At 35.4% G+C, this 21,639-nt stretch overlaps 1 long non-coding RNA gene across 1 annotated transcript; it reads left to right on the forward strand.

Moving 5' to 3' along the window:
• Positions 1–9,052: 9,052 nt before the first annotated feature.
• Positions 9,053–11,443, forward strand: LOC124083700 (uncharacterized). The gene is made up of 3 exons (XR_006848878.2): positions 9,053–9,270; positions 9,707–9,777; positions 10,599–11,443. It is a non-coding gene; the product is annotated as an uncharacterized LOC124083700 (long non-coding RNA).
• The last annotated feature ends 10,196 nt before the right edge of the window (positions 11,444–21,639 follow it).

Genomic DNA, 21,639 nt, shown 5'->3' on the forward strand with positions numbered 1-21,639 from the left:
TAACCTGTAGGCATGCTATAAGACAATAGGGCAGAAGCTGTAATACCTCAGATCTACACTGCAAGAGAGGAAGACACATAGACATCATGAAAAAACAAGGGAGGAAAGTGCCCCAAATAAAGCAAGACACTACAACAATAGAAACCATAGATAGTGAAGTAGGTGAAATGTCAGAGAAGGAGTTCAGAATACACATAACTAAAATGATTTGGGAATTAAAAAATGACCCAAGTAAGCAGATATAGGCAAAAATCAATCATACCAACAAAGAGATAAGCAAGCAAATACAGGTTGCAAGAGATTACTTCAAGAAAGAGATAGTGATACTGAAAAAAAAAAACAGAAATCCTCAAAATAAAAGAAACAATATTCACCAACAGACTAGACCTCAGACAGGAAGACAAAATATACAATCTTGAAAACAAATTTGACCTGAAAGTGAAGATGGTAAGAAACCATGAACAGAACATCCAAGAATTTTGGGATACCATCAAAAGGCCAAACTTAAGATTTATTGGGATAGAGGAAACTTCAGAGATTGAAACGAAAGGAATGTACAATTTCTTCAATGAAATGATATCAGAAAATTTCCCAAGCATAAAGAATGAATTGTAAAAATCAAACACAAGAGGCCTATAAGACACCAAATGTACAAAATTACAACAGATCTACACCAAGACATATTATAATGAAAATGCCTAGCATACAGAATAAGGATAGAATTTTAAAGGCCACAAGAGAGAAAAATCAGATTACCTCTAAGGTAAGACCAATTCAGATCTCCACAGATTTTTCAACCCAGACTCTCAATGCCAGGAGATCTTGGAACAACATATACAAAGCTCTAAAAATAATGAATGCCAACCAAAAATCTTCTATCCAGCAAAATCAAGCTTCAAATTTGGTAATAAAATTAAAACCTTCTATGATAAACAAAAGCTAAAAGAATTTACAACAAGAAAGTCTGTGCTACAAACATTCTTGGCAAAATATTCCACAAGGAGGAAATGAAAAACAACAATGAAAATCTGCAAAGGTAAGAACTACAGTAAAGTAAAAGCCAACCAAAGGATAAACCAAACAACCGAAATACCAAAAATAAACAAAAATGACCAGTAATACAATTCATGTCTCAATGATAACCCTAAATGTTAATGGCCTAAACTCACCAAGCAAGAGATATAGGCTGATGGATTGGAATATATATATATATGTATATATATATATATGTATATATATATATATATATATATATATATATATATATATATATATATATTATATATATAGCCTTCGAGATACTCATCTGATAGGAAAAGAGTGTGAAAGGTTGGGATAAAATATACCATTCACATGGTCTATGTAAACAAGCAGGGGTTTCCATTCTCATATCAAATAAAGTAGACTTCACACCAAAGTTAATCAAAAGGGATAAAGACAGACATTTAATTCTTCTTAACTAAACTATACATCAACAAACATAACAATTATAAATATATATGTCACAAATAGTGGAGCGCCTACATTCATCAATCAAACTCTTCTCAAGTTCACGAATCAAATAGACCACAACACAATAATTCTGGGTGACTTTAACACACCTTTTCACCACTGGATAGATCTTCCAAACAAAAGCTAAACAAAGAAACTATAGAACTCAATAATACAATCAATAAGTTAGGCTTAACTGACATATATAGAGTACATTAGCCATCAACAAGCAAATACACTTTCTTCTCAGCAGCACATGGATCCTTCTCTAAAATAGACCATATATTATGCCACAAAGCAAATCTTAGTAAATACAAAAAAGTAGAGCTACTACCCTGCACTCTATCAGACCACAATGGAATGAAATTATAAATCAATGATAAAATAAAAAATAAAAGCTACTCCAACATCTGGAGACTACATAATATTCTATTTAATGAAAAATGGGTTGGAAAAGATATCAAGGAGGAGATTAAAAAATTCTCAGAGGTAAATGAACACTGATAGAACATATCAAAATCTCTGGGACATTATGAAGGTAGTTCTAAGAGGAAAGTTTATTGCATGGAGTTTGTTCCTTAAAAGAAGAAAAAGTCAATAAGTAAATGACTTAACATTACATCTCAAAACCCTAGACAAACAAGAACAAATCAACACCAAAAGCAGTAGAAGACAGGAAATAATTTAAATCAGAGCTGAAATCAATGAAATTGAAACAAAAAAAAAAAACAACTGGAAAAATTGACAAAACAAAAAAGGTGGGTCTTTGGAAAAATAAATAAAATTGATAAACTATTAGCCATGCTAATGAAGTAAAGGAGAAAGAAAACTCAAATTACTAACATCTGTGATGAAAAAGGAAACATTATGACAAACGTTACAGAAATATAGAAGATAATTAGAAGTTATTTTGAAAAACTGTACTCCAATAAAATAGAAAATATCGAGGCACTGACAAATTTCTAAGAGGCATATGATATGCCCAAACTAAATCAGGATGGCATACACAATTTAAACAGATCAATTTCAAGCAAGGAAATAGAGGACACCATCAGAAGGCTACCAATCAAAGAAAATCCCAGGACTGGATGGATACACAGCTGAGTTCTAAAAGACCTTTAAAGAAGAACTAACACCAATACTTCTCAAACTATTTCATGAAATAGAAAAAGAGGGAACACTTCCAAATACATTCTATGAGGCCAATGGCACCCTGATTCCAAAACCAGACAAAGACACATCAAAGAAAGAAAACTTCAGACCAATATCGCTAATGAATATTGATGCAAAAACTCTCAATAAAATTCTGGCAATTTGAATACAAAAACATATTAAAAAGATAGTGCAGCATGATCAAGTACAGTTAATCCCAAAGATGCAAGGTTGTTTCAACATAAGGAAATCAATAAATGTAATTCATCACATCAACAGACTCAAAGATAAAAATCATATGATCATCTCAATAGATGCAGAGAAAACATTTGATAAAATACAGCATCACTCCATGTTCAAAATGCTAGAAAAACTAGGGATAACAGGAACATATCTCAACATTGAAAAGGCTATCTATGATAAGCTCCAGGCCAACATCATTCTAAATGCAGAAAAATTGAAAGCATTCCCTCTAAAAACTGGAACAAGACAGGGATGTCCTCTTTCACCCCTTCTATTTAACATAGTTCTTGAAACTCTAGCTCAATATAAAGATGAAAGAAATTAAAGAGATATGGATAGGAAAAGAATAAGTCAAATTAGCACTATTTGCAGATGATATGATTCTATACCTAGAAGACCCAAAACATTCCACCAGAAATCTCCTAGAACTAATAAATATATTAGCAAACTGGCAGGATATAAAATCAACACTCATAAATCAAAGGCATTTCTGTACATCAGTGACAAATCCTCTTAAAGAGAAACTAGGAAAATCACCTCATTTACAATAGCATCAAAAAAAAATAAAATACTTGGGTATAAACTTAACAAAAGAGGTGAAAGACCTCTATAATCAAAACTATAGCATGCTAAAGAAAGATATTAAAGAAGACCATAAAAGATGGAAAGATCTACCTTATTTCTGGATAGGCAGAATTAATATTGTCAAAATTACCATACTACTAAAAGCACACACAAATTCAATGTAATGCCAATCAAAATCCCAATGACATTCCTCACAGAATTAGAAAAATCAATCATGAAATTCATCAAGAAAAATAAGAGACCCAGAATAGCCAAGGCAATCCTTAGCAAGAAGAGTGAAGCTGGTAGTATTACTATTCCAGACCTCAAACTATACTACAGAGCAATAGTAACAAAACAGCCTGGTATTGGCACCAAAATAGACATATAGACCAATGGTACAGAATAGAGAACACAGAGACTAACCCACATAACTACAGTTATCTTATATTAAACAAAAGCATCAAAAATGTACATTGGAGGAAAAAATGGTGCTGGGAAAACTGGAAATCCACATGTAACAAAATGAATTTAAACCTCTATCTCTCACCATGCACAAAACTCAACTCAAAGTGGATCAAGGACCAAGGAATTAAACCAGAGACCTTGTGCCTAATGGAAGAAAAAGTTAGGTCCAAATCTCCATCATGTTGGATTAGGCCCCAACTTTCTTAATAAGACTCTTATAGCACAATAATTAAAGCCAAGAATCAATAAATGGGATAGATTCAAACTGAAAAGCTTCTTTTCAGCAAAAGAAACAATCAGTGAGGTGAATAGAGTGCCTACAGAATGGGAGCAAATCTTTACCACAAGCACATCAGATAGAGCACTAATCTCTAGAATATATAAAGCACTCAAAAACCTTAACACACACACACAAAAAAACCAATCAATAAATGGGCCAAGGAACTGAACAGACACCTCTCAAAAGATGATATATAATCAATCAACAAACATATGAAAAAATGTTCAACATCTCTAGCAATTAGAGAAATGCAAATCAAAACTATTGTAAGATTTCATCTCACTCCAGTCAGAATGGCAGCTATTAAGAATATAAACAGCAATAAGTGTTGGCGAGGATGTGGGGGAAAAGGCACACTCAGACATTGCTGATGGGACTGCAAATTGGTGCAGCCAATATGGAAAGCAGTATGGAGATTCCTTGGAAAACTGGGGGAACCACCATTTGACCCAGCTTTCCCTCTCCTCGGTCTATACCCAAAGGACTTAAAAACAGCATACTACAGGGACAGAGCCATATCAATGTTTATAGAAGCACAATTTACAATAGCTTATTTATGGAACTGACCTAGATGCCCTTCAGTAGATGTATGCATAGGGAAACTTTGGTATATATACACAATAGAACATTACTCAGCATTAAAAGAGAATAAAATCATGGCATTTGGAGGGAAATGGATAAGTTAGAGAATATAATGCTAAGTGAAGCAATTCCCCAAAAAAAACAAAAGCCCAGTGGTGTTTTGGGGGTTTTTTTGTTTGTTTTATTTTGTTTTTGTTTTTGTTTGTTTATTTGTTTGTTTTTATGAGGACACACACGGCATAATGGCAATTGGAGGCGGGGAGCATGGGAGCAAAGGAGGAACTTTAGATAGGGCAAAGGGGAGGGAGGGGAAAGGAGGGGGAAAGGGGGTAGGAATGATGGTGGAATGAGTTAGATATCATTACCCTAAATACATGTATAAGACATGAATAGTGTAAAAATATTCTGTGTACAATAGGTGTCTTGAAAATTGTGCAATTCCACTAAAAGAAGAAATCACACTGTCTCTATTCACAGGCTAATATTTATCAGCTTTTCATTGTTGTGATAAAATACCTCAACAAAACAATTTAAAGAAGGAAAGATTGGTTTTGGTTTATGGTGTCAGAGGTCCCAGTCTAAGGCCAACTGGTTCCATTACTATGGACCTGCAGTGAGGCAAAATATCAGGGCAGGAGGTCAAGGTGGAGCAGGGTGGCTCACCTCATGATGGCTAGAGAGCAGGGAAAGAAAGAGGCCAAGAACAAGATATAGTCCCTAAAGACACACTCCTGAGGACCGCCTTCCCTTCAAGTAGGTCCTACCTATGAAAATTACTCTAGTGAGGACCAACCTTTCAATATATGAGCCCTTGGGTGACACTTCAGATACAAATTATCACAATCGTCTATAAAAAAAAAATTCTAAAGAATGTTTAAAAGCAATGAAATAAGTTTTTTGGGGAAATAGTTAAGGCCAGTATCAAAAGAAAATTAATTGTATTTCTACATGCTAGCAAGAATAACTGAACATAAAACTTTAAAAAGTAACATTTGAAGCACCACCAAAAAGCATGAACTATTTAGATATCAATCTTACAAAAATGTATACAGAATCTATATGTTGAAAACTATAAAACTGATAAATTAAAACTATAAATAAATGGAGAGATCCAGTGGCCTTGTGGTTTGAATGATTCCATAATGTGAAGATGTTAACCCTCCCTAAACTGGTCTATAAAATCAGTGCAATTCCACTAAAATTCCAGGAGGACATTTTTTTGCACAAAATGGCATGCTGATTTTTAAAAATATAGGGGAAAGAGCTATTATCAGTTACCAGTGGTGATACAAGGATGGGTTTGTGTTCAACTAAAACACAACTAAATGTTTATTAAATAGAAGAAAAACTCTTAATATGGTTATTTAATAGAAACAGAACCACACATTGTACCTAAATTATATTATATATACCTGTACTACCATTTAATTTTTGGAATAATGATTATACTATTTAACTTAAAGAAATAAAAAGTATATTGGAAAGACCTATATACACATTCTACATATGACTTGACTTACTTCATATCATACACAAAATTAACTTGAAACTGATCATATGCTGACTGCAGTGGTGCAGGCCTATAACCCCAGCAGCTAGGGAGGCTGAGGCAAAGAGGATTGTGAGTTCAAAGCCAACCTCAGCAACTTAGCGAGGGCCTGAGCAAATAAGCAAGACCCTGTCCCCAAATAAAATATATAAAAAGATGGGGATGTGGCTACTGTTGAGAGCCTCTAGATTCAATCCCCAGTACAAGAAAGAAAAAGAAAACTGATCATATACTTAAACACAAAAACCTAAAATTATAAAACAATAGGAGAAAAGATTTACATTGGACAAAGATTTCTTAGATACAACATCAAAGTCATGATCTATAAGAAAAATTGTTAAATTGGACTTCATCCAAATTAAAATTATCTGTCCTGAAAAAGACATTGTTAAGAGAATGAAAATTATAGGGACAGAGGCAATCAGTTCTTGTCAAGGACTGAGACTAGGGGAAAAATTGGCAGGAAGGGGACTGAGAAAAATTTAGAGATGTTGGAAATGGAAATCTTGATTATGGTGTAGATACAAAACTGTAGGCATTTGTCTAAATTCACTAAACTAAACAGCTAGAGGTAAATTTTACTATATGTAAATTATACCTCAATATATATGACATATATAATGTTCATATATATAATTTTATATTCACAATACATTATACCTCCATAAATGTGATACATATATATCATGACATATTTACACAGATTTTTCACATATTTTATTATTTGTATTTTCTTGACATAAATCTAGACTCAAAGTACTTCTTTTCTCTCCAAGAAAACAACAAAACCAGCATGACTTTGCACATTTTGACAAGCCGACCAATGGAACAATAGAAAGTCAAGAAAAAGACAAGCATGTATATGGAAACATGATTTCTATTTGTTAAAGGTGATACTGAAGAGTAGTCAGCACATAAAGCCCCTTTTGTTAATAGTATCATTTGTAATTTAATAACAATATAAAATAATCTCACACCATACATGACAATCAATTCAGATGTATTATGAATCTAAAGATGACAAGGGGCTGGGATTGTGGCTCAGAGGTAGAGCGCTTGCCTAGCACGGGCAGGACCTGGGTTCGATTCTGAACACCACATAAAAATAAAGGCATTGTGTTGTGTCCATCTACACCTAATAAGTAAATAAATAAATAAATATGGCAAAAATAATGACAAAGATTCTGGAATACAGTAGAGGACATTGTTTTATTTCCTAACCAGGTCATAGAACATTCCAATTACAAAGGATAAAATTGATAAATTGAACAGCATTAATAGTAGTAAATTTTTGTTTTGCAAAAGACTCCATTAAGAGAGTGAACAAATAAGCCACAGACTGGGAGAGGATCTTTACCATACACACGATCAACAAAGAGCTTTGATCCATAATACTGAAAAAGGTCTTTAAAAGTAATCAGACAGACAATCTAATAGAAAAATGAGCAAGATATTTCAAAGGCATTTTACAAAAGGATATCCAAATGGCAAATAAGTATAAAAAAGAAGCTAACGATCACCAATCACTCAAGAAACTCAAATTATGAGCACAATGAAATAGCATTTCACGGGCTAGGGTTGTGACTCAGTGGCAGAGCACTTGCCTAGCATGTGTGAGGCACTGAGTTCGATCCTCACCACCACATACAAATAAAAAATAAAGGTACACCAACAATTTAAAAAAATTTAAAAAAAGAAAAAAGAAATACCATTTCACACTTACCAGACTAGCTAAAATAAAGTCAATGAAAAGTCTTTATGTTAACCAAGACATGAAGCACCAGGAGAGCTTAGATGCAAGGAGATGTGGTTGCAGAACCCCTAGAAGTTGACTTAAACAGGCAGCAGCAGTGAGGATGGAAGAAGAGGAATGATGTGAGAGAGGATGGAAAGACTGCAAAAAAAAATGTTAACTGATTAGAGGCATGGGGACAGGATAAATAAACAAGACAATAATGTTCAAGCGAATAAGGCAAGCTCAACAACCACAAAACTTCAAGAAACTTCTCTTTTCTCATGGAGAAAACTACCATCAGCTCCAATCAACCCTTGTTGGGTCTTTATCATACTCAGAAATAGTTGTATAGCACATGATGGACACAGTAACAGGATGGTGCATACTACAAGCCCTGCATCCCCATATTTATCTGGAAAGAATAAAATAATGCCAAACTTTATCAAGTTCTTAATCTCTATTTCCTCTTACAGCATTTTTCATTCATACACCAATACTGATATCATTGTCTCATAAATCTTTCAACTTCGTCACCAAAAATATTTATTTTTTAATAAAGTGCTTGAATTATGCAGACCAACAAATCAATCTTGAATGACCCAACTTTTAGTTCTTTTCTCTGTTGGGCTGAAATTATTTTCCCAAGACCTTATCAAGCCTAATCAGAGAGCATATGAGATTCCATGTATTTAAAAGCTATTTTAAGATGCATCTTGTTTATTTTATGGTAAGATTAGCCATTTATCATTTGAAATTTCCAGGCCACAAAACTTCTAAACATCAGACCCAGCTACATTATGTCTTCAGTGAGTGGTCAGTGGTCAAAGGACATGTTTTGGAAGTCAAAAATCTAAGTATGAGTCAGGCTGAGTCTGCCCTGGGCAAAATTTGGAAAATATCACATTTTTCCTATTAAACTTTGCTTTATTCTGTTTTTTTTTTTCAAGAATCCCCCACATAAAAATTTAGTCTCACTTTTCCAGCCTTGCAGTTTCCTCATCTTATCCCAAATCCTTCTTTCAGTTCTGCCTTCGTCACCTTTGCACTAACGTCTGAACTTTCTTCTTTTCAAAACTAGTCAGTACTCTTACACTTGCAGCAGGCAACTTGGGCACCGCTGCTGGGGTAAAACAGAGACGAAATCCCAGTGAACTTACAGCTTGCATTCTAGGGAAAGGAGAGAGATCATCAACAGGTCTGATGGTGGTAAGTGATGTGAATAGAAATAACTCAGAATAAGAAGATGGTGATGGTGATGGTCGGAGGGTCGTGAGTTTTTGGTTGTAAAAGGGGAGTCTGGAAAGCCCTACTATTAAAATGGTTTGGTAGCAAAGATCTGTACAAATGTGAAAGAGAAAGTAATGTGGATAGCTGAAGCAATTGTTATTTCTGACACACAAAACAGTAATTGAAATATCCTGAAGTGGAAGCAGATGCGGGTCTTTGAGGAATATCTGTGAGGCCTTTTGTAGCTACTGCAGAGAAACATACAGGTGATCAGAGATGACATTAGTGAGGTAACAGACAGTCAAATAATATGGAGTCAGGTAGGTCTTGATAAGGGCTTTGATTTTTTATCCAACATAAAATGGCAGCAGATTTTTAAAAGAAAGATGACTGGCTTCTTTTCTTCTTTGGAAAGACCACCGTGGAGGGGATTGGCTGGACTGGAATAAGTGTACCTGCTACTTGGAAGCTGCTGCGCTTTTCCAGGTGAGAGGTGGTAGTGGCTGGGACAGAGCAGGTTGTGGGACTCAGGTGTATTCTGAATATGTTTCAAAGAGCATGCTGTCGGGATTTTCTGATGAATCAGATGTGGGCATGAAAGAAAGGGATCAAGGATGACTTCATAGTTTTGGGCCTGAGAAGAAAGCTATCAAATATGGAAGGAGTGGGAAAACTGAGGAAGTACTAGATTTGGGCAGCAGTGTGGGCTGTAAGTCTATAGTTCACAGAAGTTAGGAAGGGAATAATAAATTTGCAAGTAGCTGTTTGAATTTAAAGCCAGGACTCAATAAACTTACCTATGGACAAAAATAAAGAAAAGAAATATTCCAAGGACTCAGGAAGTTCCTCTAGTATTTGAATATTGCAATTTGAGAAAGCTCTAGCAAATTAGCCTAAGAAGGAACAGCAGATGAGATGAAAAAACCTGAAGGGAAGATTCCATTACAGCCTAAGAAAGTGATTTAAAGAGAGTGACCAGCTCAGTCCAGTTCTCCTAATAGAAGGGTAAGAAGATAAATGAGAATTAACTACTAATCTGACTGTATGGAATTCCCTGATGGCCTAGATAAGGAGAGTTTGGCAGAAATGGTAAAGACAAAACTTTAATTGAGGTGGATTCAAAAAAGAATGTAGCTCTTCATGTTAGCTTTGTGTCAGTCTTCTTACCTAAGCTGGAAATTTAGGATAAATACTTGACATCACCCTCTTATTCTCCTTCTTCAATCAATGATTCAGCAATTTCTGTTGATTATATTTCTGAACATGTCTCTGTCAATTTCTTTCCACGTCCACTGCCACCACCCAAGACTCTTGTCCAAGCCAACTTACCTGCACTACTTCAATAACTTCCTAGGAGCCCCACAACAACCACTGCTGGTGCTTTCCAGTCTATTCTCCAAAAGAAACTAATGGGATCCTTTCAAAACTCAGATGGAACCATGTCACCTTCCCCTTCAAAACATTTTAATAATTTGTACCGGTTTCAGAATAAACTTGAAAATTCTTAAAACACATACCTAGAGCTATTCAATACTCAGAATTTTCTCCTAATCTTGGTGTCTGTTATGGTTTGGGTATGAGGTTTCCCCAAAAGCTCCTGTTGATGCAGGAGTACTCAGATGTGAAGTGATTCAATTATGAGAGCTATAACCTAATCAGTCCATCTTAGTTTGAATAGACTTACTGGATGGTAACTGTAGGCAGGTAGAGCATGGCTGGAGGAAGTAGTTCACTGGGACAGTACCCTAGAAGGGATCCTCTTCCTTCTGGCCCCCTCTCCCCCATACTTCCTGACCCCACCATGAGCTGAGCAGCTCCCCTCTGCCATGCCCTTTTCCTTTGATACTCTGCCTCACCTTGGGCACAGAGCAATGAAGCCAGCTGTCTACGGACTGAGACCTCTGAAACCAGGAGCCCCAAATAAACTTTCCCTTCTCTAAGTTTTCTCACTGTGCATTTTAGTCACAATGATGATGTAGAAACTGACTAAAACAGTGTATATTTCATGTGGCCTTGCCCTCAACTGATTTTTCTTTCCTGGATATATGAAGCCTGAGTCTCAAAGATGACAAGAACTGAAGTTAGTCCCTGAATCTACACAATATAAGAAAGAATCTTAGAAAAACTCCACACTGAGACCCACCCCTAATATTTGCAGGACCCAGGGTGAAAAATACAAATGGAGGCCAATACACCACACTTCAAAATGTTTAAAAGTCATAAATTAAGCTTACAATACATTAAGTAAGATATATTTTGTCTTTCATAAAAATCTGGAAGGTCAATTCAAATTCACTTTTTCAATTCCTAAAAGTTCTGAAACAAATGCCCTTCTCTTTCAGCTGTTGGCTTCTTCTGACTCTGAAAGATCCTATATGCATGCCAGTATACCCCTTCAGCTTAATACTGTTCATTCATTGATTGGCAATGTATTGAGGACCTGCAATGCTTCAATATATTAGAGAACCAGCTTATCTCAGTCTTCACATCTTATCTTCAAACATAAGCACCTCTTAATGACTATTTCCAGGGCCTTACCTTCAGTGAATCTTTTACCCTCTGGAGGAAAAGAGCCCCACAAATTACAAAAGTAGGTATGAAACCTTTGGACAGAAGACTGAATCACAGGTACAAGCTATAGGCTAGAGAGTGGGTGTAGCCGTAGTGTAGGCATTTACCCTTGGCCCTGAGAACCCCTTGTTCCATGCAGAGGGGCATAGCTAGGGAGACCAAAGTAGGACCCTCCAAAGGACAGGACCTGTGACAGAGACAGCTTTGGCTCAAGTTTAAGAGCAGTACTTGCCATACAACATACCCCCTCCAAGATCTCTGGAGCTGCCCAGTCTCTGCTTTGCACAGTGCTGATTGTTCAGCTTTCCTTCCATCTAAAAGCCAACCCAATATCATACTTGCAATAACTACCCCCGTTTCTTTCCTTTCAAGTCAGCCAAAGGTTTCCATTGTTTGCAAGCAAAACAAGCCTTAAAGTGTCTTGCATGGTTTGGCATAATCTGGTTCCTAACCACTTTTAATTCTATTCCCTTCTAATGTCTCTTGCTGATCACACTGGTTTCTCTCAGTTTGTCACAAGAACAAAGTTCCTGTCCACCACAGCATCGTTGCAAATGGTGTTCTCCTTACCTAAACAGACTTCCTCTTCACCTGACCACTGCTTTCTTTAGGAATCAGATTAAGTATCATCTAAGGAGGTCTTTTTAACTCTCACCTTATTAAGCATCCCCATGTTCTTATAGAACCATGCATATATCATTAATATTGTATTATTTGTCAAATGTTAAATCTTCCTGATAGAGACTACTTGCTACCAGAGAAACCTCCTTCATGTTATTCATACCTCTGTCCCAAAAGCCTAGTGCATGTACAATACAGAGTAATTATTCAGTAAATATTTCTTGGTGAATGAATTCATGGTTATCACTTGTGTCTTGATACATTATCCTCCCATCAGCCAAAGCTCAGTTTTCTTCTTTGCATCCTATATCACCTCTAAGTCCTTCATTTACCTTCAGATTCTTAGTAAATTAATCATTTCACATATGCCCTAGGAGAAGATTGGGTCTTTTTATTTAATACCAACGTATTAAGTACCTACTATGTACAAAGAGTATATTAGCGAGATCACAGAAACAAACTAAACCCATCCCCTTACTTTCAAGGAGTTTACAGTCCTCGTAAGAATGTGAATATGCTGGTTCTCACAGAAACTAGATTTCCCCTCCTTCTCTGTCTCCATATCACCAAGTTCCCAGCACTTGCTGCTATTGGGAGATAAACACCCACCAGAAGAAGATTGCTCCAGTTCCCCTTCTCCTGGGGAGGGGTGGAAGGGGTGATTATATCAGATTTCTAGACTTTTGGATTCCAGACAAATAAATGTCTCCTATAAAAAAATATGTTTGCTAAAATCTAGACAAACTTATGCTTGCTTTTAAATACCATATAAATAAAAATTATATTCCCATTATTCTCACCATATAATGATTTAAGTCCACACAGAAAAATGCAGTCTTCTTTTAAGGTTTGGACCTTCTAAAATATAGAAACATACGAAGTTAGTACTAAAACGCAAAGAGTTTAGCTATAGTCATTCCCTTCTATGCTAGTTTTTAGAAGGACAGGACCTGTGACAGAGACAGCTTTGGGTCAAGTTTAAGAGCAGTACTTGTCATACAACATCCCCCCTCTTTAAGATCTCTGGAGCTGCCAGTCTCTACCTTGCACAGTGCTTGATTGTTCAGCTTTCCTTCCATCTATAAGCCAACCCAATATCATACTTGCAATAATAACTCTATATCAAAGTTAAGAAAGCAAGTATGGAAGAAAGGAGTTTGATTTTATGAAAACATGCTTTTGAAAAAGTTATAAAGGAAAGTTATTCACTCGTGGTGGAAAATATCTGGAATGTAGGAAGCCAAAAGGTGATATCTTCAATGCTTTCTGGCATCAATCCTTTATTGCTGGTTTTCCTATTAAAACTTAATCATCTTCATTTTTATAAAAATAACATATACTTAAAGTTATTATGAAGAGAAAAAATAAACTTACTGATTTAATATACAAAATGTATATAACTTTGGGCTGGGGATGTGGCTCAAGCGGTAACACGCTCACCTGGCTTGCATGGGGCTCTGGGGCGCTGGATCCTCAGCACCACATAAAAATAAAATAAAGATGTTGTGTCCACCAAAAATTTAAATATATATATATTCTTTCTCTCTCTAAAAAAAATTAATCATCTTCATTTTTTATAAAAACAAAATATACTTAAAGTTATTATGAAGAGAAAAAATAAACTTACTGATTTAATATACAAAATGTATATGACTTTAATAAAAATGTATTTAATTAAATTAGAAAGACACTCATTTTTCTCCAATAATAAGCCCGTCCTTGATTATCTTAAGGTAATAACTCCATAGCTAACTCCAAAATATCATGAGAAATTTAGAAGCTTAAGATTCTGTTCTCCAGGTAGAATGAGTCAAGTGCTTTTAAAAGGAATTTAATAATTTTTACCTAGTTACAAAATAATTACCATTAGAAATCGTTCTCAAGTTTTCTCCATTATAGTACATGTACCACAATTTTCTAAGCATGAAATGTTGACATAGGTTAAATTGTTCAAAGGAAAATTAATGCTTTGGGAATTTTATCAATTTGAAAGTATTACCTATGTGGAGAAAAAGTCAAAATAAAAACTTGACAAAATTGCAACGATTGTTTTTGAACAATATAAATACAAGTAAAAACAGTAGAAATAAATATTTTGAAATAAATTCAATATAAAGTTCATTGTCTTAAAAAATCATTTATTCTTTTTATCTTTCACTATAAATTATTTACATTTGATAAATGGAAGATTGACTAATGGCTGGTATAAATAAAATAAGAATAATATATTTCCAAAATTTTTAAACCATGGAAAATCACTATTGAGCATATCTCTTAGAATAATTCATATAACATGAATATTAAACTGAAACTAAAAATGGAACCAGTTGTTCTACAGGATAGTTTATAACTCAATGCTATTTTTAGGGATTTATCATGACTTTGACCAAGTATTTACAGTTGTACCTCTTACCTGATTTATGTAGATATAAAGAGATAGAGTTATCTCCTACAGTTGTTGATATGATTCATTGAGATAATACAGATGAAACTCTCAACCCAAAATCTGTACATAGAAAGCCTTTAAAGATATGAATGTCTATGTTTTGATTTACACTGTAATTAACACCTTTCTTCAACCCAACCATCTCATTTCTCTGCTCCATTTTATAGCCAAACTCTTCCAAAGAGTTGTCCATATCTACCTACTTTATTTCTCAAAGGGTCTTTGTTCTCTTCTTCATTCCCCAAGTTTTGACTACAGTGCTGGCAATGAGACTTGTGTCTACCATTGAGGTAGCACACAAGGATATTTCCAACTACTTTGTTCAATCATGCCTTGGTCAACAATAGCAAAATTTTCCTGTCCAGGATTGATCACAGGTAGCAAACTAGAAAAGGTGAGGGGAGAATGAGAACCACACAGGAAAGGAAATGTCCACTTCCCAGAATGGTTCTTTTCTATTCCTCTCCCAGGTTTTTCTCCACTCCTTTCTCTCTCTACGTAGTTCCTTGGTTCTTTTTCCCAGTCCAAGAATTATGTAGTTTCTGAGACCTAAGAGAACCTCTCTGAATCTCCTGGCCTGACATTTTATCCTCTTAGCCTCTCTATACAAATTTCCCTGTCCTTGGGAGTGCTTCAGATGCTGGTGGCTGTTGTCTACACAACAGTCGAGAAGGAGAGTTGTCAAGGTACTCAAAGGAAAGAAATATTCAAAACACAGGTCAACGCTTTGGATACTATACAGCCAAGGTTTTTGTTGCTGTGTATTTCTTTGTGTTGCTATTATCTTAACTGATGCTAACATTAACATCTCCAAAACTCACAGTTCCGACAATATGTATACAATTGAATTTTTATTTTCCAGGGAAAAATAAAAGGAGATCTTTACTTTGGGAGAAATATCTTCAATCCAACACACTCTGTTCAATTGAATAATTATTATCTTTAAAGCAATTGAATAAATTATTATACATCCCCTGCTGAGAAAAACTATGCAGCCATAAAAGAATGAGGTATGTCCCCAGGCACTATTATAAAGCAATTTTCAAGATATTGCTAACTTTTAAGAAGTAAATTGCACAGTGGTTTAATTCCATTCAGGAATATGTGTTTTTTAAATTCTATTTTAATTTTATTTACATATTTCAAAATTATACATTAGTATATATGAATGGAAAACTTCTGGAGACATACATTAGAAATTGTTGAAAGGAACTACCTCTGGTGAGTGGAACTCAAGGTTATGGATGGTATAATTATTTTGAACTTCTTTTTGTTTGATTTTTATCATATTTCATTTTTCATTATATGTAAACAAACAAAATCCAACTCTTCTCCCTATTATATTTGAAGGTCTAGTTTCCTGCAAAGTATATCTGAAGGATTTCAACAATGGTACAGACTTACAGTTATGAAAATGAAGGAAAACATAGCTCAGACATTGGAACTTGATTCAAAATCCTGTCCTTACACTGTCTCCTTCCTGATTCTCTGAGAACTACATATATACACAGAAAATATATGCACAGAAGGCAATGGCCATTATGTAAACTTTTCACTACTCTGGGTCTGGACCAGCACTCTGAGCTGTGGTGGACCAGCACTCTGAGCTGTGGTAGACCAGCACCCTGACCTGTGGTAGACCAGCACCCTGACCTGTGGTAGACTCCATATCAAAATTAAGAAAACATATGTAACCTAAAACTAAAACAACAAAAATGGTCTTCTTGCCCATTTTTCTCCCATACCCTCAACCAAATATGAGGTGCTCCCACTCCCAAGTAAAGAAGACTAATATAGAAAATGGCAGGGCATGGTGGGGTTGGGGGTGTTAGAGGAGTAGGGGATCTTCCTCGGCTCAGAGCAGTGAGCCCATCTAACACTATGAGCCTGGAAGTGATCTTGGGAAAGAGGCTAGCTACTGGACACCTATGATCTGGAGTCCCCCAGGGGAGTGAGACCCTCGGACAGAGGCAAACTACACCAGTACTGTTGGCCTTGCTACTGAGGCTAGGGCAAAGGACAGGAAGGTCCTTGCTACTGAGGCTAGGGCAAAGAAAAGGAAATGGGTAGATAGTACTCCCCATCACGCAGTTGCTAACTGCCTCTGGGGGATGCTTTCCAACAAAGGAATCACCCCCAGACAGCTCTCTTCCTGCCTTTAGTTCACCAGATAGGCAAGATTAGAGGAGGAGGAGTCATGAAAAGAAAGGAAACCTGAAATACATAAAAGGGTCAAGACACCACCAGTTCCTTGGGCACCAGCTCTGGGCTCCCTCCTCTCCGGAGGTCTGTGTCTGTCTGTTCCTCCACCCTATCCCCTCCTGTTTCTTAAATAAAATTAACATTTTGCTCTTGCCTAAGCGTTTCTCAGGTGTTCAATCTTCAACACTAGGGGAATGTGGACCGGATTCTAATTTTCAAAGACCAGTATCACCACCATCATATACCCAGTGCAGGAGCCTTTATTTGGGGTTGGGTTCAAGTGCACTGTTATGGGCCATACTTAGTGGAGTAAGGATAGTAATCTACTGCTCAAAGCCAATCCATGCTTACTTTATACAGAGTGTTTCTTCAAGGCACCATTAAAAATATTGTTTCAAATGACCTTGAATAAATATGTCATCTTTCATTTTAAAATTAATTTGAGGGCTGGGTATGTGACTCAAGCGGTAGCGCGCTCGCCTGGCATGTGTGCAGCCCGGGTTGGATCCTCAGCACCACGTACAAACAAAGATGTTGTGTCCGCCGAAAACTAAATATATATATATATATATATATATATATATATATATATATATACACATATATATACATATATATATGTATATATATATATATATAAATTCTCTCTCTCTCAAAAATAAATAAACAAATAAATAAATAAAATTAATTTGAGTTAAACTGGCGTTAGAGGATGACCATTATTTCAGTGTGCTAGAGACATTAATGTTGAGAAGATAAAAAAGGGAAAAAAAGCATCAAATCAAAAGGAACATTGAAGAGTGAAATAACAACATCTTTAAGTGTTTTCCTATACAAGTTAGCACTTCAGTGCTTAAGCTCCAACATTGTATCACCACACACACATACACACACACACACACACACACCAATGTCAGAGGTAAGTCCAGGCTATAATAAATATTTCAATTTTCATTGAGCTAATATCAAAAATATTGGTCATAGTTATTTGTTCATAAATAAAATTATTAACATTCATGTATTCCAGAATATTGAACATAAAGAACATAGTAGGCTAATAATAAATATTCATGAAAGAATGAATTCTCAGAGGTTAAAAAGCTTTAAACCTAAAGAATATTTTTTTCTATTTTGTGAACCCTATATTTTAAAATTTTTATTCAATTATCTCAATTTAGTTTGGTTTGTGTTTTATTGTTGTCTGTTGTTTGTTGTTGTTGTTCAAGATGGCTCTGGTTGTTGAGGTGTTTGGAAATTCCATATAAATCTTAGGGTTGTTTTCTCTAGTTCCTTGAACAATTTCATTGGTGTTTTAATAGGGATTGAGTTGAATCTGTAGATTGCTTTGAGTAGTGTGGACATTTTAACAATATTTATTCAATTAATCCATGAACAAAGGATGTTTTTAAAGTTTATTATTTCTCTTCAATTTAGTTCATCAATGTCTTATATCCTTAATTATAACGATCATTCAGTTAAATTTATTTCCAGGTACTTTTTTGGTAGCTATTGAAAATGGAATTGCTTTCTTGATAATACAACCAGGTTTAAAGAATTATCTCAAATGTGACTTTTTCATGAATCTATTTATAACTGCCATCCCCACATCAAATTTTAAATCACTAATAATAATAATTTCCACTCTCTACCAGGCAGATTTTTTTAAAAATATGTTATTTATACATACCACATCACCAGAAAAGTACACGTATTTTAAGTTTTCAGACAAATTATCACAAAACACACTTTCAGAAGACTCATGGAATGTGGGCAATAGTATCTCCTTTTAATGGGTGAAGAAATTAAAGCTTAGGAATATATATAACTTGACCAAGGGTATACAGCTGGTAATTAGAGTATGTAGAAATTTAGAAAAGATCACATCTCCCAAGTCTCCAGAGTTACTTGGTAAAATAGTCCAAGCCTAACCTTACCAGACAGAGTCTGCTTTAATTCTCTTTTGGATTCATTCCTTGCCTGTTGTATACCAGATCTGCAAATAACATGAACTTCTGAACCTCTTATTCTTTCATCCTTCATGGCCCAGGTCTGATTACTCCTCCCTGACCCTGTCTGTCCTCATTTTCCGACCTCCATCTTGTTCTTGGCTACAATAAGCTACTAACTGCCTGGTCTTCATTCTCTGGCTCCCAAATTTCTGGCTTAATTCAGACCTGGACATCTGGCTCTCTCCTGAGCCCCTGCCGGCCCAACCCCGTCCTGACATTGCCCACACAAGTGTATTACAGACTTCCAGGGAAGAAGTTGACGGTTCTCACTGAAGTCATCTCAATCATTCAGATCATTTGCCAATCAGGCAACTGTTCTGATGCTGGCTTTCAGAGTCACTCCAAGATTAAGCAATACAGTATGTTTACTAGAGAAGTTCCCTTCTACTACTGGATTCCATGCCAATTCTATCTTAGCCATGGCAGCAGTGACTACTTTCAGCATTATATTCTTCAATTTGCTTAATTTAAACAAGAGTTAGATATATGAAGAGGAAAAAAATCTTTATCTCATTTTCCTTTTTACTCTCTATTTGGAATTCCCAAATGAATTTAATTGATTAAATGTATTAACATCATGCCTTTAGCTTCCAAAACTACTTACATTTCTTAAAGCAAATTAATTGGGCACAGATCTATAGAGCCATGGAAGTTCCTGTGCTCTAATGCCATTTGAAGATCCTTACCCCTAACACAAAAAAGTAAGTCAAAATGTATTGAATTTTCCTAGCTCTAGGCTCACTATTGCAAAATGGTCAATACTGATCTCTCCAGGTATCCCTGGAAGGAGCCATTGCAGCCTCAGGATTAGTGGTCATGGAGCAAAACTGCTATCATTGTCTTGGTCCAGTTTAGTTTCCAACAACTGTGTGCAATGAACCTATAACCTATGACCATTATTAGACACATCTAGCATAATCTCTACAATTTAAAATATAAGGTATTCTAACCAGAATAGAAAATACATAGTTTATATTAACCACAGAAAAAAGATAAAAGGTATGAAAAGTGAACAGTTTCCAGAGAAAAGATAGTGTGTCATAGGATATGACACACTTGATAAATGTACACTAAATCGTGATAAATGTACACTAAACCTATTTGTCTAGATTTTTTTATTTTTATTTTTATTTTTTTTTTTTTTGGTATCAGGGATTGAACTCGGGCGTGCTTAATCACTGAGCCACATCCCCAGCCCTTTTTTTATATCTTATTTACCCCAGTCACTGGGATTACAGGCATGCGCCACTGTGCCCAGCTTGTGTAGAATTTTTTAAAGATTTATGAATGATATGGAGCATGATTATCTCATGTTCCACATAGGTCATGTTCATTGCCTTTCATTGGCCACTCATACTGTTCTAAAGTTTACCATCACCCCAAGTTTCTCTTAGAATGTGATCCCCCACATTAAAGTGGCTTCCAGTTAAAGTCATGGGTAAAGAGAATGAAAACTGACAGACAAGATAGAAGACAAGGTATTTGGATTCATATATGAGGATATTTTAGGCTGCTTTTGTTTACTGGGTTTTGTTTTGTTGTTTTGCTTTGTTTTTTATTTTTTTTATTTTCTGGGTTTTCTATAATCAGTATATAAACCTTTAAAGAGTTTTTTAAAAAGAATTTTTATTTAAAAACAAAAATAGGATACTCAACCCACTGCCTAGTTATCACAATCCAGGCTAATAATGATGACACATTTTAAGGGGAAATTTGTTTTCCACCCTATTAGATAAATCAAAAGGATCCAAATATTTATTTGTTCTTAAAGCAAAGACAGATCTATCAAGACAAATGTTTTACATACTTATTTCAACCACTAGAATTCTTTCATTCCCTGACTTGATGTGTTAGATTTATTTGTTTGAAATTTCCCCACAACCACAGTCATAAATAAATAACTACTCTGAGAATTTCTAGTCTTTATTTAAAGTTAGACTTCTGAATGTTTTCAGGTAATTACAATCAGCAGTTCCCCATAAATCCTGAGAGCAGAGCTTAACTGCTAAAAGAGTTCCAGCTTCTGGGCCACAAGCATGAGGTTTTATGTCCCTTATTATTCAAAAGGAATTTGTTTATAAGAAGAAGGATCCAGACTATAAGACACAACAAACAAATGCCCCGCCAAGCTGAGTCAATCAGCTATCAATGTATGAATCATTTGGAAAACTCCTTTGAAGATCCTCAGGAACTATGAAGAACTGATTCAGTTCTGCTTAATATTTGCACCAAAAAAAATCACAGTATCAAGAATGGAAAATGAAGAAAATGTACTCTGGAATGTTTAAAACACACATATAACTGGATCCATGAAGCAAGACTGAAATAACAGGATCCTCTTTGAATGCTGTTTAAAGAAGTCCATCCCTCTTTTTCAGGCCTGTTCAATGTGTAGTCACCACAGCACAGCATTGTTGCTTTAACAGATGTTAAATAACTTGAGACTAATAACCAGCAGCTCTTTGTCAGAACCAAATCTCTGAAGGGACTATAAATGAT

The sequence above is a fragment of the Marmota monax genome, unplaced genomic scaffold (genome assembly GCF_021218885.2).
Source record: "Marmota monax isolate L192 unplaced genomic scaffold, Marmota_monax_Labrador192_F-V1.1 WCK01_AAM20220418_F8-fsc00227, whole genome shotgun sequence".
Lineage (NCBI taxonomy): Eukaryota > Metazoa > Chordata > Mammalia > Rodentia > Sciuridae > Marmota > Marmota monax.